The sequence below is a fragment of the Argiope bruennichi genome, chromosome 4 (assembly GCF_947563725.1).
Source record: "Argiope bruennichi chromosome 4, qqArgBrue1.1, whole genome shotgun sequence".
Classification (NCBI taxonomy): Eukaryota; Metazoa; Arthropoda; class Arachnida; order Araneae; family Araneidae; genus Argiope; species Argiope bruennichi.
This window is the reverse complement of record NC_079154.1, coordinates 69,277,592-69,292,118: the sequence shown is the minus strand read 5'-3', so window position 1 is coordinate 69,292,118 and position 14,527 is coordinate 69,277,592. Positions and strand designations below refer to the sequence as shown.

Here is a 14,527-nt window from a genome sequence, read left to right as displayed (position 1 = left end):
AACTGAAATAAATTTATATTTGTCAAAAGACTAAAAAAAATAGATTCGAAAGGTAGAGTCTTTCCATTACCACTTTCAGTTGATATCCTTAACTTCGCAAATTTTATTTTATAAACTCGCATGAATTTCATAAAAATTAATAAGAGAAATAAAAATAGTATATCTTAATTATTTTATTATAATTTAAAAATGAAATAAAAGAAATATTAATTTGATACTGGAATTTACACAATTTCTTTTAAAAATTAGATGTTAATCTATTCAAAGAAAAAATATAACTATTACATCCCAAACCGAAAAAAAGGTAAAAAATTCTGGTATATAATAAAATTCCAAATAAAAAAAGATATTTTTCAAAATTATAAATATCTTTTAAGCAATCAACTTAGTAATCAAATGTTTTTTTTTATTTATAAATCGTGAACATATAATATGCAGATCATTTTCATGTAGATGATAGTAATTCTTTTCAAAACTTGTAAATTGTGGAATTAAAAATAATTATAAAATGGTATTATTAAATCTATGTAATTTATTTTTTTAAAATTTCAAAGGCACTCAAAAAATAATTTTAATTCTGCAGAAATTTTATATGGATACATTTATTTAAAAAGAAAAAAGAAATTATTGTGTGGCATTATATTCTCTCTCCCTCCTTACACACACTTCGCTTGAGATTTTCTAAATATGCACATATATTAAATTTCATCTAATTAATTTTAATATCGGAGGATAAAAATCATTATATGAATTTCTTTTCATTTGTTTATTTTATACTAGCCACCTATGACGACCATCTGGTTCGCCAGAAATATTGGCTGTGTTAATTTCAATTGTTTCTTTTACATTATTTGTGATTCATGATTCCTTCGATAAAATATTTTTATACATCAAACTGTAACAGACATTAAAACAATATTGTTTAAATAGCTTTACTTAAAAATTGGTATTGTATTTATGAACTTTCCTAATTGAAAAGAAGCGCGTGATATCATAATATCTTTAGAACATAATCTATTCCAAATTGTGCGCTGTCTTTTGCGGAAGTGTAATTTTTCTTTTTCATTCCTGGATTTAATTGCGCAGGTTTGAGGAAATTTCAATAAAAATCATTCTTTCTTAGCTTTAAACAGCGGAAAAAATTTCAAATTTTGATATTTGGTGAAGCAGTGATAGTGGTCTCTGAATTTTAAAACATAATTGAAATCTGTTGTTGAAACTAATGGAGGAAATATTTATAATAATATGTTAAAATTCAGCAAAAATTTGCATGTTAATTAAATTGATACCAATAAAAAGGTATTTTCTTAAAATTTTAAGAAGGTCTAAAAATTAATTGTGCACATCAGTATATTTTGGTGCTATTGTAGGAAACTCAAAATTTCGCATACTTTTTAATTATTAAAATTATAATTTGAAAAAAAATTAATTGCTTCTAGGTATCCATTTTTACTCTCCAAAATATATCTGCGCCAAATTTTGCATTTGTAGGTCAAACGGACCATCATGTCGAGTGCCTATAAACATGTACAAATAGACAGACAAGCACATATTCCTCTTTGTTATTATTTCTAGAAGCTATTGGTGACCAGCTAGTTCACCGAGATATTTGGTTCGTAAAATTTCAGTTGAATTCTTTGTTCGTAACTTAATCTTAATTGCTTTATTTAGATATTTAACTTTTTTACAAAGAGATTCTTTCATATCAAAAATAGAATTTTGTGTCCATTTTGTTTGAAAGATATTCGTTAATTCTAAGTATATGTACTAGAATAAAAAAAATACAAAAATGAAATATTATTAAACATAAATAAGGAAAATTTTCCAATCGAATCCTTTAATAGGTCTCATTGAGCTACTTTAAATCATCACAATTCCCTTGCGTATTTTTGCTAGAAATGCTGAAAAAATTAATGCGATATTATTAAGCGTTCCATGAAGTAAAAATTTGTTTCTTGGCCCAAAATGTAAAAATGATTCAAAACTTAAATATTTATGCTTTAATATTTTTTTCTTATATTTCAAATATTCTTGGACACCAAATTTTAATAGGATTTTTTTTTTCATTTAAAAATAAATTTGATTCATCTTAAAATAAATTTCTATTAATGCAGTGCTTGGTACTTTTTCATTTTAATATTCACAGAAAAAAATATTTTATCAAAACGATCCTTTTAAGCTTTAATTAATCATTAAATATATGCATAAAAAATTTATGGCAAGAAAGGAAGTTTTAAGCGCATACATTAAAAATATATATACACATTCACAAAAATACTTGAATTGCAATTGTATTTACATTCGCAATAAAAAAACATTGATTAATAAATTTAAAACACACACACAATATAAACTGTAGAATAATTTCTTGAAGATCATGCCATTTTCAAATGTGCTTTTTTTATAATATAAAGACATTTCATAAAAAGAGACCTATTTAATTGATTTCATTATTGTTTCTTTGTTATACTGTATTTGTCCCAACTCCACTTCCTCCTCTTATTATTCAACTGTTTTTACAATTCAAATTTTATCATAAACATTTAACTAAATGCCTAGTAACTTGTATATAATAAAATTAATTTACGTATTATGCCATTTATTTACGAATTAAAATATATAAATAAGCTCAATAAAACAATTGTAGTTCGAATTAAAAACTAAGCAGTTTTGCTAATTTTAATTTTTGAATTTTAAGCAACAGACATCTGATAAAAAAATAAAATATTCTAAAAGAAAATTAAGAGGTATTTACTAATATATATACTTCTGATGAAACATATTTTACCATAAATAGTAATCGAAAAAATAAATAACAATTCAACCTTTTTTTTAAAAAATTAATAATGTTCGCAGAATCCTAAAAATTCATTTATATTGAAATTGATTAAATGAAGTCTTTAAATTTCTTGTGATTACATACTCTTTAATAAAGGACTGCATGTGAAGCATTGCACATTAAAACGAAATCTGTTCATAAACAATGCACATAAATATACTTAAATTGGCACTTAATACATGAATAATTTTAAAATTGTATTAAAATCTATTACAAGTAAAATATTCACACCAGTTCAAAATATTCACACCAATAAAATATCTGATTTTTGCTGACTTTAGCTATAAATAATTTAATTACCTTAATTCATTACAGGAAACTAATAATTTAATTTTTTTTCTTCTTTAGAAATATGCATATAATTTAACTTTCTTGTAGAAGAATAAAGTACACTATATCCTTTTTCCATAAAATTTCACTTTTGCAATTTTTTATTTTCAAGGAAAACTAATAGAAATTGAAAAATATTTCTAATGTGTCATAAACAAAGTTCAGAACCGTTTGGTATCTTTTAACAGTTTTTAAAAAAATATGATACATATCTGCATTATTAAAAAAATATTTTTTTTAAAAAATACGTCACATAAAAAAGTTTCCAAAGAAGAATATCAACTCACCTATTGAGTGAAGGTGTTCTGCAGCCAAAAGATGAGAAGCGGATTGTGCGGATCACTTTGCAGCGGAATAGACTATATAAGAGAAGTGTGCGTGGGTGTTCATGCTCGGATCGAGGTAATTACGCGGGGGGTAGGCTCAAATTGCGCGCGCTCTTCCGGCGGACAGCGCGCAAATTGCGGAACAACGAAACCATTTGTCACATGCATTGTCTTTTCTAATATGAAATCATTCGCAAATTCTCTGCAATCTAATTGAATTTAATTCAGAGAAACAGTTGCGAAACTGTTTTAGTAAATAATCAATCTGAATAAAAGAAGATTTCATTTAATTAAGTACCATATTTTATCATAAAATAACGCATTAAGTCTTAGAAAAATGTTTGATTAATGGATGCATGTGAAAATATTTTCATTAAAAAATCAACTTTCATTAAAAGTAGGCTTATTCATTTTCTAGATTCAAATTAATTGAAATACTGTAATACGGTAATAGTAATAGCAGTCTAACCAAAAAATAGGCATTATATTTAATTCACTTGCTTACATAACGTTTAATCATACAATAGACTTAAAATTGAAATAAGTAATTCAAGGAAATAAGCATTTAATTACATTGATAATAATACACATAATGTTGCATATAGCGGACAGCAGATACAATAAAGTAAAAATTTCCACACGTTTATGAATTATTTATAATTTTCCAACTTGATGCCTCTTACGTCAAAATAAAATTCCGCAATCCTATTTGTGTTAGGTAAAAAATATTCTCTCTTCTAGTACATACGAAATAAAATAAAATAATTAGTTTTATTTTAATATATAAGAAAAGAAATCTTTATAAAAGCTTGGCTCGTTGTAAAGAATCTAGAATAATTTTAAAACTACAGGTATTCCTTTTATTATTTCTTACTCTTATTGTTGGCATTTAAGAATCGTCACGATTATAAAAAAAAAAAAATAATAATAATGATACCCTATTCTTTGAAAAATAAAATAAAAATGATTAAATTGATTATGAAAGCAGTGCTGTTTCTTATCAAATAATTTATTAGGCATTGTGCACAATATGATTGGAAAACGTTACTGTTTCTGAACTGCTGTCTGAACATTAAAACTGAAAACAAAATAGAGTCTCATTTGCCTTGGTGAAAAAAATATTTCGGAGAATATTATTTATGTTTACAATATAAATGTAAAAAATAAAATATATTTCGGAAATTTTTAAATAAATGCAATAATAGTAAATGTAACAAAAATTGATTTATATATCAATCATATGTGCATACTTACATACTTGCGTTACCAGTAGCAGGAATTAAGACTACAATAATAATTTTACAACATTTCAGATAAAGTAAAATTCTCACATTTTTTTTAATAATTTTAAATTAATAATTTAATTTAAAATACACATAGAAATCAATACTTGAAAAATTCTATATAATGTAATTCATATATGTATTCTTATTATTCAAAACAAAAGGAATGTTTAAAGAAATACAACTTGAAAGTTTCTAAAAAATTATAATTTTTTTTTAATAATATTTTAATAGTTCAAAAAATAAATTTATTTGTTAACACTTCTTGGGATATCTGTTGAGACTTCTTTCATTTAGTGTTTAGTAATAGACAAAAGTAAAATCCGTAACTATATAATTCTTTTTTCTATTTTTTCTAATTATATGAACTTTCTATTATTAACTAAAATATTATTATTTTCAGTCATTTAACCAATTATCAAAATAATTTCTAAACACTTTTTTCGTGCTCTCGAAATTTTTATTTCAGATTTTTAAAAAAATAGCATAATATACTACATAATTGTAAAATTATAAAATGAATTGGATATTTTACTTACATTTTTCTCTTTAGTTTTCAGTGAATTAAAAAAAAAATTCTTCTACATTTTTTCGCAATAAAATAATTTCCCTAAAATATTTTAATTAAATTGAATGAGACTTTGCAATGCATAAATTGCTGCAGAATTCCAAAAACATTGCAGCATTTCTTAACGCAATTCAGAATTCACATTCAGGGGAAAACATGTAATATCGTTTGCACATTTTTTCCGATTAATTGTTTTTGTTGTTTTTATCTTTTCTACTCATTTTATTGAAAAATTGCTTTTAGATTTTATAAAATATTATTTAGATATTATTACACGAAGCCAAATAGCAGTGGAATGTTATAATATAAATAATTTAGAACAAAAACATTTATTTAATATCTTTACCAAAATTCTTTCATTTACAAAAAAAAATCTTTGATTGTTTTAAACTTAAAATGATTCAATTTTTTTATTTCCATTCTTTAAAGTATTTTTAAGAATATTTTTGGCAACCATACGATAAATTCTTAAAGCAGTTTCGGTAAGTGGGAAAAAAATCAATGAAGATTTCAGCCTTTAATTCGAAACGTCAGGGAACGATAATGTTTTAAGTTTGCTTCGTTTATTTTTATTTTATTTTCAAAGCTTGTTTCTAATTATAACTTCAATAATGTCCATACAAAAAGCTCTAAATAAAATAACTGCAATCTGAGTAAAACATGGTACATAAAATAATGAGAATTATCATTACATATGTTTAAAATATAATTAAAAATTTATAAAAATTGGAAGAAGATATGATTGGAAATAAAATAAATATCTTTAAAAGACTTATTTCTGAATTTTAAAGTGTTGAATAAATAGTTGTCAATAATATTCTCAGAAATTATTTAGGAAAAATATTAACATTTCGATCAATATTTAATTTATAAAAATTTGATTAATATTTCAGAACTCCATTTAGTTGCGAGCACATACGAAAAAAGAAGTTATTGTGTCGCAGATTTAGTATCTCTAGGTCCAAAAATATGCTTTGCAAAGAATTATGAACGAATTCTTCATCAAGTATATCGCATCACATATGGCACATGAGATTCATATACCAAACCAGCATATAAACATTATCATTTTCAAATTTTTCAACCGATTCTAATATAAATATATTTCAATATCATAATTATCTGTCAGATTTTGTATCTGCAAACATGACAATATTTATAGACTGGGTCTTGCATGAGCATCTTGTATAATGAAAAACTAATTCCTTTCGGAAAGTTGGAAAACAAAGGTAGATTCCTTTACATCTAAGTTACCATCTGGAAACATAAATGGTTGATGTTAGAAACAGTTAGATTCAAGATCAAGGCTTGAAAATCACTTTTTAGACCCACTTTTTAGACTCACTTCTAAAGTATTGCAGTTATAGAAAAACTTTAAACTCAAAAGTAGTCCGTCTTAATGAGATGTTAATTTTGCTAATTCGATTTAATTTTCTGTCTTCAATATTAACCACCATTCCATTATTAACCACCTTCCACCATTTCCATCCCCTTTCAGCTAGATTTACGAAATTGTCCGAGAATTTAACTTTTCTAACAATATATTTTAGGCACCAGTTAAAATCCCAACAAAATTACTCTAGTTATCCTGTATGTATATATATATATATATATATACAAAAGTATTAGAATCAAGTTAATAGGAAAAACAAAAATTCAAAAAAAATTAAACCAAAAAAATTATAAAAAATATAAAAAAAGAATCCAGCCTGAAGACTTTTTCAAGGGTCACCCTCAGGCACGGATTCAAAGAAAGGGATTTTTTCTGTGAGGAAAAACAGACATTGTCTAAAAATGATTCCTCGTGACCCGAAAATCCCCTGAAATTATGCTCAAGAGATATACCATTTTAACAGAAAGGAAATATAAAACAACAAATAAGAAGAAATTAACCACAACAAAGTAAAAATACAATAACAAAAATAACAATAAAAACAAACAATAGCACTAAAATTAAAAATTAAAAACGAAAAGGCCAGTACATACCATTAATAGTCAAGAAAACTTTAAACTATTGATTGTGATTCCCTGTTTTTAAAAAACTAGCGGTAAATTATGTAAACAGATGTAGGCTCCCAGCGCCATCTATTGAGTAAAAACTTTTTCTTACTTAAGATTGGTTACTATATATATATATATATATATATATATATATATATATATATATATATATATATAAGGTGATCAAGAATTAACCGGGGGTGTTCGGAGCCCTGTAGCGTATTATGTCCTGGAAGAAATATAACAAATTTGACCACCATACAGATTAAAGTATGCGTTTTTGATTCATCAAGTAAAAAAAAAATTAGTATCAAAAAACACCGATAGGGGAAATTCTGGCTCTGCAAGCGCATGATTTGTGGAAAAAGAATACATAACTGCCAATAGAAACAGTAAATAGCAACACACCAAATACCAATGAAAAAGTTTATTATAACGACTTACAAATTTTTCTCAAGGTGACCACTAACTTGATGTGCCAATAACTGCATGCGGTACACGAGGTTTTCGACGGTGGCTCGCAGCATATCGGCATTTATTCGTCTGACATGTAACGTTATTTGATCTTTTAAAATAGGAATGTCAGAAGCATGTCCTTGATACATAATACTTTTCAAGTGGACCAGCACCGCCTCGCAACCAGAAATTGCCAAGATTCAGATCAGTCATCAGTTAATGGGTGTTACCTTATACGGATAAAATTTCAGGATCTTACGCAATATCTTCTGCATCGTGGAGAACGGGGTATCTGCTTGTCGTGATATTGAACTTGCAGTGCTGATAACCTACTTATTAGCTATCGCCTGATCCCTAACGGCAATTGCAACTTCTTCAACTTGTTCCTGCTTGATAACTTTACGTCCTTGGTCTGGTTGTACACCAATAATTCCTGTTGTTTCAAATCTTTCAACGAGTCTTCGTAAGTTAGTTATGGTCATCGGTTCTCTATGTAACTGTTTTAACCACCGGTATTCAAGAAGAGCAGCACTGGCATTTTCATCCAGCTGATAAAACAGCTTGACTAATAAGGTGCTTTCACGTAGTAACAATGCAATCGACAGGCGAATTCTTACGGAATGACATAAATTCCCTCAACCCTTCCTTTTAGCTTCAATGTCATGTCACAAACTACCCGTATAAGCAAATTACATAATAAAGATTTCGGTCGCAGCACCAGGATTTTCCCTAACGGCTCAGCTCGCGCGCGCGCGCGTGTGTGTGTGTGTGTGTGCACGTGCGTGCGTGTGTGTGTGTGTTGGTGAATAACTTCAGAAATTTAGCCGAAGTCTTATCATGAGAACCATTGCAATAAATAGTCTTCATATTGGAATCTATCTAAAAATCATTTTAAACACTCTTAAAATAACTGATTAAATAAAACCGTCTAATTTGTTCTTAGTAGTAGTAAGTAGATTAGAAAATATTTTTCATCAGTTTTTATTACATTTTTAAATTAAAAATTAATTTTAAAAAATGGGTCGCTTTGCTACAAGAAATTCTTGAACTTAGTTGCACAAAACCATTTTTACATTTGTTTAAAATATAAGAAATAAAGGTTTTAATTTTGCTAGTTTTATTTCAATACAATTCTTTTCTGCGGTTATTATAAATTTTTCGAACTCTTTTTAGTGCATTTTACAACATTATTTTTTTATTGTTTTGGTTGTTTCATTTATACTTATGCTCGTTAAAGAGATAATAAATGTGTTTCTTGTGTTCATGTCATCGTTGCAATAATTCAGAGTAAATTCTCAAAAATACACAAATCAATATAATAAATCAACTAGACATATCGTAAATCTGATAGACAAATCAATCCTAAAACATTATCATACTAGGATTAAAGGTTCGAATATCCTATAATTTTTCTAAGAAATGTAAAAATTTATTAGCTTTTTAAAAATAAATTTTTGTTTAATTGTTAAATGTCATTACTTTTTTATTATTGTTATTGTTTTTCATTCGTTGAAGTAGCTCTAGCAATGTCAAGTTTGTACTAATAGCAAAAGTTAAACTCTGTACAGTAAATCAACAAATTCTTGTAGCTCATTTTTACATTTTTTCTACCTGAAACAATGACACATGATAATATCGCAATCAGCAAAAATTTCTAGATCGAGATTAGATCGCTTTATATCCCTCTAAGTACTCAAAAACTATTTTTGATTTTTTTCCTACTTGTTTTCCAATACAATATTTCAAAAATGTAGTGTATTATATAGAAACATGATGTTTGTTATAATGATCTTGTATCGAAATTGTAGATTTATAACTACTTTTAGACTGAAACTGTTAACGGGAATTATTCTAAACATTTAATCGATTTTACTTTTCTAAAAAGGTGAAATATCACAAAAAAGTGAACACCGAAAATGTTTTAATACATGCTTAATCACTTAAATTGAATAGAAACATTAAATTCTTCTGTCGATAAACAAATTATCTTGACTAAGTTGTTGCGAAAATTGTGAGAGTAAAAGAAAATAATAATAACGCACCCATCAAAATAGCTTTATTCATTATACAATTTTTTTCTGTTTCAGCAGATTATCAAAATTGTTTTCTACGGATAAAAATGTTGACGAATTTTATCATCTTACAACATCGAGTTCTGAAATCAATAAAAGCAGTAAAAAGGTTTAGTGTAATTTTTTAAAAAAGATTTTCTTCAAAAAATTCTAGAAAAGCTCGTTGCATACAACAAATCAAGATCATTCTAGACATTATGTTAAAAATAGTACAAAAAATTATTCGTTCTCTGGAATTTTTTTCATATAAATTGAATAATCAATTTATTGAGTTTTGTGCATCATATTTAAATCTACCATCAACAATTCAACGCAATTTGTAAAAGTCTTTCTTAAAAGGATAATATCTCACTCAAAATGAAAAATCTCAAGATGTGCTTTTTTTAACGTAATAGTGTTTATAAGCAGAAATTTTATTTATAAATTACTTCAAGTGACATGTTTGATGATAAAATCATTCAAAATGTTCTATAGAACAGACTATAAGACAAAGAACTACTAAATTTGGCAGACAGAATCTTCTTAGGTAGTAGATATTCACCGAATAAGTTTCTTTAAACTTTGATTAAACTTTTAATTGATCAAAAATTCATCAAAATTTTTGCTCTTTTCCTCAATTGGTTACAAGCATATTATTAAACAAAATCTATTTCTTGATCGCCATAATTTAAAAAATACATAAGTAACATGTCAGCAATTTTATGGTCGTACACTTTTTTCTGATTTAAAATTTTTTTTATAAACACTTTGCTTTACGTTACATCAGTACTCTTTATTGTTTTAGCTACTAGCATTTTACGCATAAGCTTTGCAGCGACATTTGATCGTTTCTTTTTCACATAATCGCAATTTTAAAATCAAAAGTAAATTTAATGACTTGGAGAAGTCCGTATCACGTTTATATTTGTTTATTAAGTTGGATCGTTACTCTGTTGCTAAGTTGGATCGTGTATGCTAGATTTGAAAAAAGTATATTGAAGTGTGGAGATTTCGATGCAAAAAAGAACCATAGCGAAACACTTAATCTTACATGTAAAGGCTGCTATACAAGTATTTCGAATGAAAAGATTACGTTATTAAATCTCAAGATAGAGCATAGTGCTGTAATTCAAAATGGCAATTGTCTTCGCATTTTTGAATTTCCAGTATGCTATTGAATTGCTTATTCCTCACATCTAAAATATTTTCTTCGAGCAGCAATATTTATTTTCGTGCTCAAATGCTGAATCTATTTCCGTCACCTAAGATCTTTTGCTATTTTTGCTTTTAAAATTGAAAGCCCGAGCCTAATTTATTAATGCCTCAGAATTTCTTTAAAAAAAAGAAGAAGAAAAGAACTTTATTTTTTTTTCCCCACTAAACTCCATTCTTTGAATTATATTGGAAAGGTATTTTCTTCCAATATCAATTCTCCATCTGTTGATTTCTCTCACTCCCTCCCGCTTGCTTTTTTTTTTTTTTTTTTCATGATTTTTCTTTTTTCGTGAATATTCATTGACTGGAAAGAATTTTCTATTTTTATCACCGATGAAATATTTGAAATGTATTTCAAATGTTACACTTTTTTCCCTCTGCTATAAAAAGATTGATGAAACAAAGTATGAGCTTTAAAATGTTTTAGATAAAGTTCGTTTGAAAAATGGGGAAAAAAATAAATAAAAATACGCTATAAAAAAAGTAACACCAAATGCGTTGTGGTGCCAAATACCGTAAGCATAATCCGGAATCTCTTTTGTACTTTTCTATTTTTCTCTGTAAAAATGATTTTACAGTAAATAAAGATGTTTACGCATCACTTTAAATAAAGTTTAATTCTTAAATTCATGTAAAAAACAAATAAGATAAACATTTTTATAAAAAATATTCTTATGACCTATTAATCTATTGAAATTATAACGGCTCATGTGCCTTCTAAAATCTTGAGACCAAACAAATATCGATGATTTAGTGCAAAACTGGAGAAAAAAATACATGATGATTTATAAATTTAGTCCAAATATGATAGTGCTTTAGACATAATTCATCTATTGCTATCATCTTTGGAACCACTGTATTTGATACGACATAGCTTTACATCACGTAATTAATATTTGTAACTACTGTTCGTCAATGCCATACAAGGCCTTACCCAATTTCCACAGTTTTAAGCGGTGGGAGGGGAGGGAGATAACACCTTTAACAGAAAGTATGCGAAAATGTTTTGAGTTGCTCAAATAATTTATTCGTTGAAAAATTTCGCAAAAAAATGAATTTAAACAGTATTCATTATGTAATGTTATTTCCCTGTAACGGTGCATATCTTTATATTAAAATTATGAAGTTTCAATCTCAAATGTGTAAATTAAACTTTTTTTTTACCTGAAAATTTAAAGAATTTAAAGGACAAAACTCTATTCAAAAAGCTATTTTCAAAAACAAACAAAAAAAAAATCTTAAGCTGTTACTAAACAATTCTGTAAATTAAAGAATTACATAATTAAATCACCAACATTTTCTTTCTTATACCTTTTGTCTCATAAACAATTTGTGCATTATATAAGTGTAAGAAATAAATCTTTTAGCTTTTCTTTTATAAATCAGTTTAAATGTTACATTTCTTACATAAAATGAAATAAATAATATAAGTGGGTTAAAAATGTTTTCTTCTTCAAGAATATTTGAAAATGTAATAGCAAACGCCCCCTATAAAATTTTTCAGTAGTAGGCGTTTTCTGAGAAATGTACAGATGATAAAGAAATATCTGATTCCAATTATTTTCGAAGAATTGTTAAGTATTGAATTTATGGAAGAAACACTTTAAAAAATTATTCATAGCAAGTATAAAGGATTTTACTTAGTTTAAATGTCATTGGCAAGCTAAAAAGAAATCCAAAAATTAATTCTTTCTAAGAGCAACAAAGATGTAATTATATTTAAACATAATAATGTTAATTTGGCTAAATGCTATTTACAAATTACGTGATAGCATCAAAAAAAAAAAAAATCTCTCTACAGAGTACACAAAACGTTGAAACAAGACTGCATCGTATGTTGCAGGCATTCCCTAAGAAATAAATTGGATTTATTGAAAAATACTCACCTATGTCATCAAGCTAGATCGTTGAAAGTATTGGTTGTGTTAATTTTACTTAAATCTCCTATTCATAACTGATTGCTTATGATATCCTCATCAAAATACTTTGTAGGCATCAAATTTTGATACATATTTAAGTCGTACTATTTTAATTAATACTTGTTTATTTATTGCGCAAATAAATATTCTTAATAGAGTTGATACATGATAGTACCATTAAGAACGCAACTTTCCGAGAAATGTATCATTTTATTGCATGCTGCTTTTCGTGATATTAGTACTTTATTTTCTTATTCAGCATCAAAATATTCAGATAATTAGCATTTCATATTTTCTTCGACTTTTATAAACGATAAAAAATAGTATTTATTATTCATAAGTATTTGACACAAAAATGAAATTTTTTGAAATCACATTGCAACAAAGAATCGCACTTTTCTAAATTAAAAAAAAAAAGAATCAGGAAAAAAAATTGCACACTTATTAAATATGAAAAGACAATTATTTGAATTTCAAAATGGCATGAAAATTGTATTTGTGCATTTAAATTATAAAGTTATTACGAAAAAAATTATGCTAAAATATCGCTTAATTTTTTTCACAAATTGAAATTCCACACAAAATTTTGAAGAAATAACCCTAAGATGCACACTCACACTCTCTAAAATTTATTTGTACCAAATTTGGTAGCTCTAGATAAGAAGGTAGGGCCGGCGTCCTGGCATAGGAGTAGCACGTCTTCCCCGTGATCTGGCGTCTAGAGTTTGAGTCCCGGTTCGGACATGATTGTTCTTCTTCTGCATTCTATCTGTGAGGTGTGTGAATGTGCCCCCCTGTAAGAGGGGGCTGTGGAAGCGAATATGACGCATTAAGTAGCTAAGTCATACTCTTAGCCCTAGTTGGTGCTCCTGAAAAAAAAGTCCGCTGACAGGGCTCACTCGACATAATCTGTCAGCGGACTTGTAAAGTGCCATACGCCTGTTATGAGCCTACAGACATTCTCTTTCATTATCAGTGTATATAACTGCCCATCACCGTCTTTTATCGGAGCTCTCCGATAAAAATATACCTACTGATGAGAAATCCAAATTTATGTTTTAGCATCTAGCAGCCCAGATATTTTTAATTCGTGCAAATAAAGCTAAGCATGAATAAAAATTAATTGTGAAATTGTAAACTTCGTGTTTTATTTATATTTTTTATGCTGGATTGTTGCAAAGATCAATGAGTTGAAGTCTGTAGTTTTTATTAAGCTGATTTATTATATTTTTTTTAGAATTCTTTTCATTTTTTTAGTAGATTATTATTTGTTTCGTTCTGTTTTGTAATTAGTTCTGATTTGAGTGCTCGTGAAGATTTTTAGTACATAGCATTCTAGAGCTTTATAGTTTATTTCTAATATTACTTTATATTTACATCTAAAACACGCTGCAAATTATACTACTTTTTATTTCATAAGCCCTCTACTAAGAGAGACTGCATGAGACTCTGTAATACAACTTTTATTAGTTTATGTATGTCAATTATATTTAACATATTGTTAACAGGATAACAGCCCACCAAGACAGGAATATTTTA

At 26.9% G+C, this 14,527-nt stretch overlaps 1 protein-coding gene across 1 annotated transcript in view; it reads right to left on the bottom strand.

Annotated features, from left to right (window-relative positions):
- Positions 1 to 3,517, bottom strand: part of LOC129966995 (uncharacterized) — a 52,809-nt gene extending 49,292 nt beyond the window's left edge. Inside the window, exon 1 of the mRNA XM_056081620.1 lies at positions 3,457 to 3,517. The gene's annotated coding sequence lies outside the window, so the exon portion shown is untranslated. The remainder of the gene's footprint in view (positions 1 to 3,456) is intronic.
- Between the last annotated feature and the right edge of the window lie 11,010 nt (positions 3,518 to 14,527).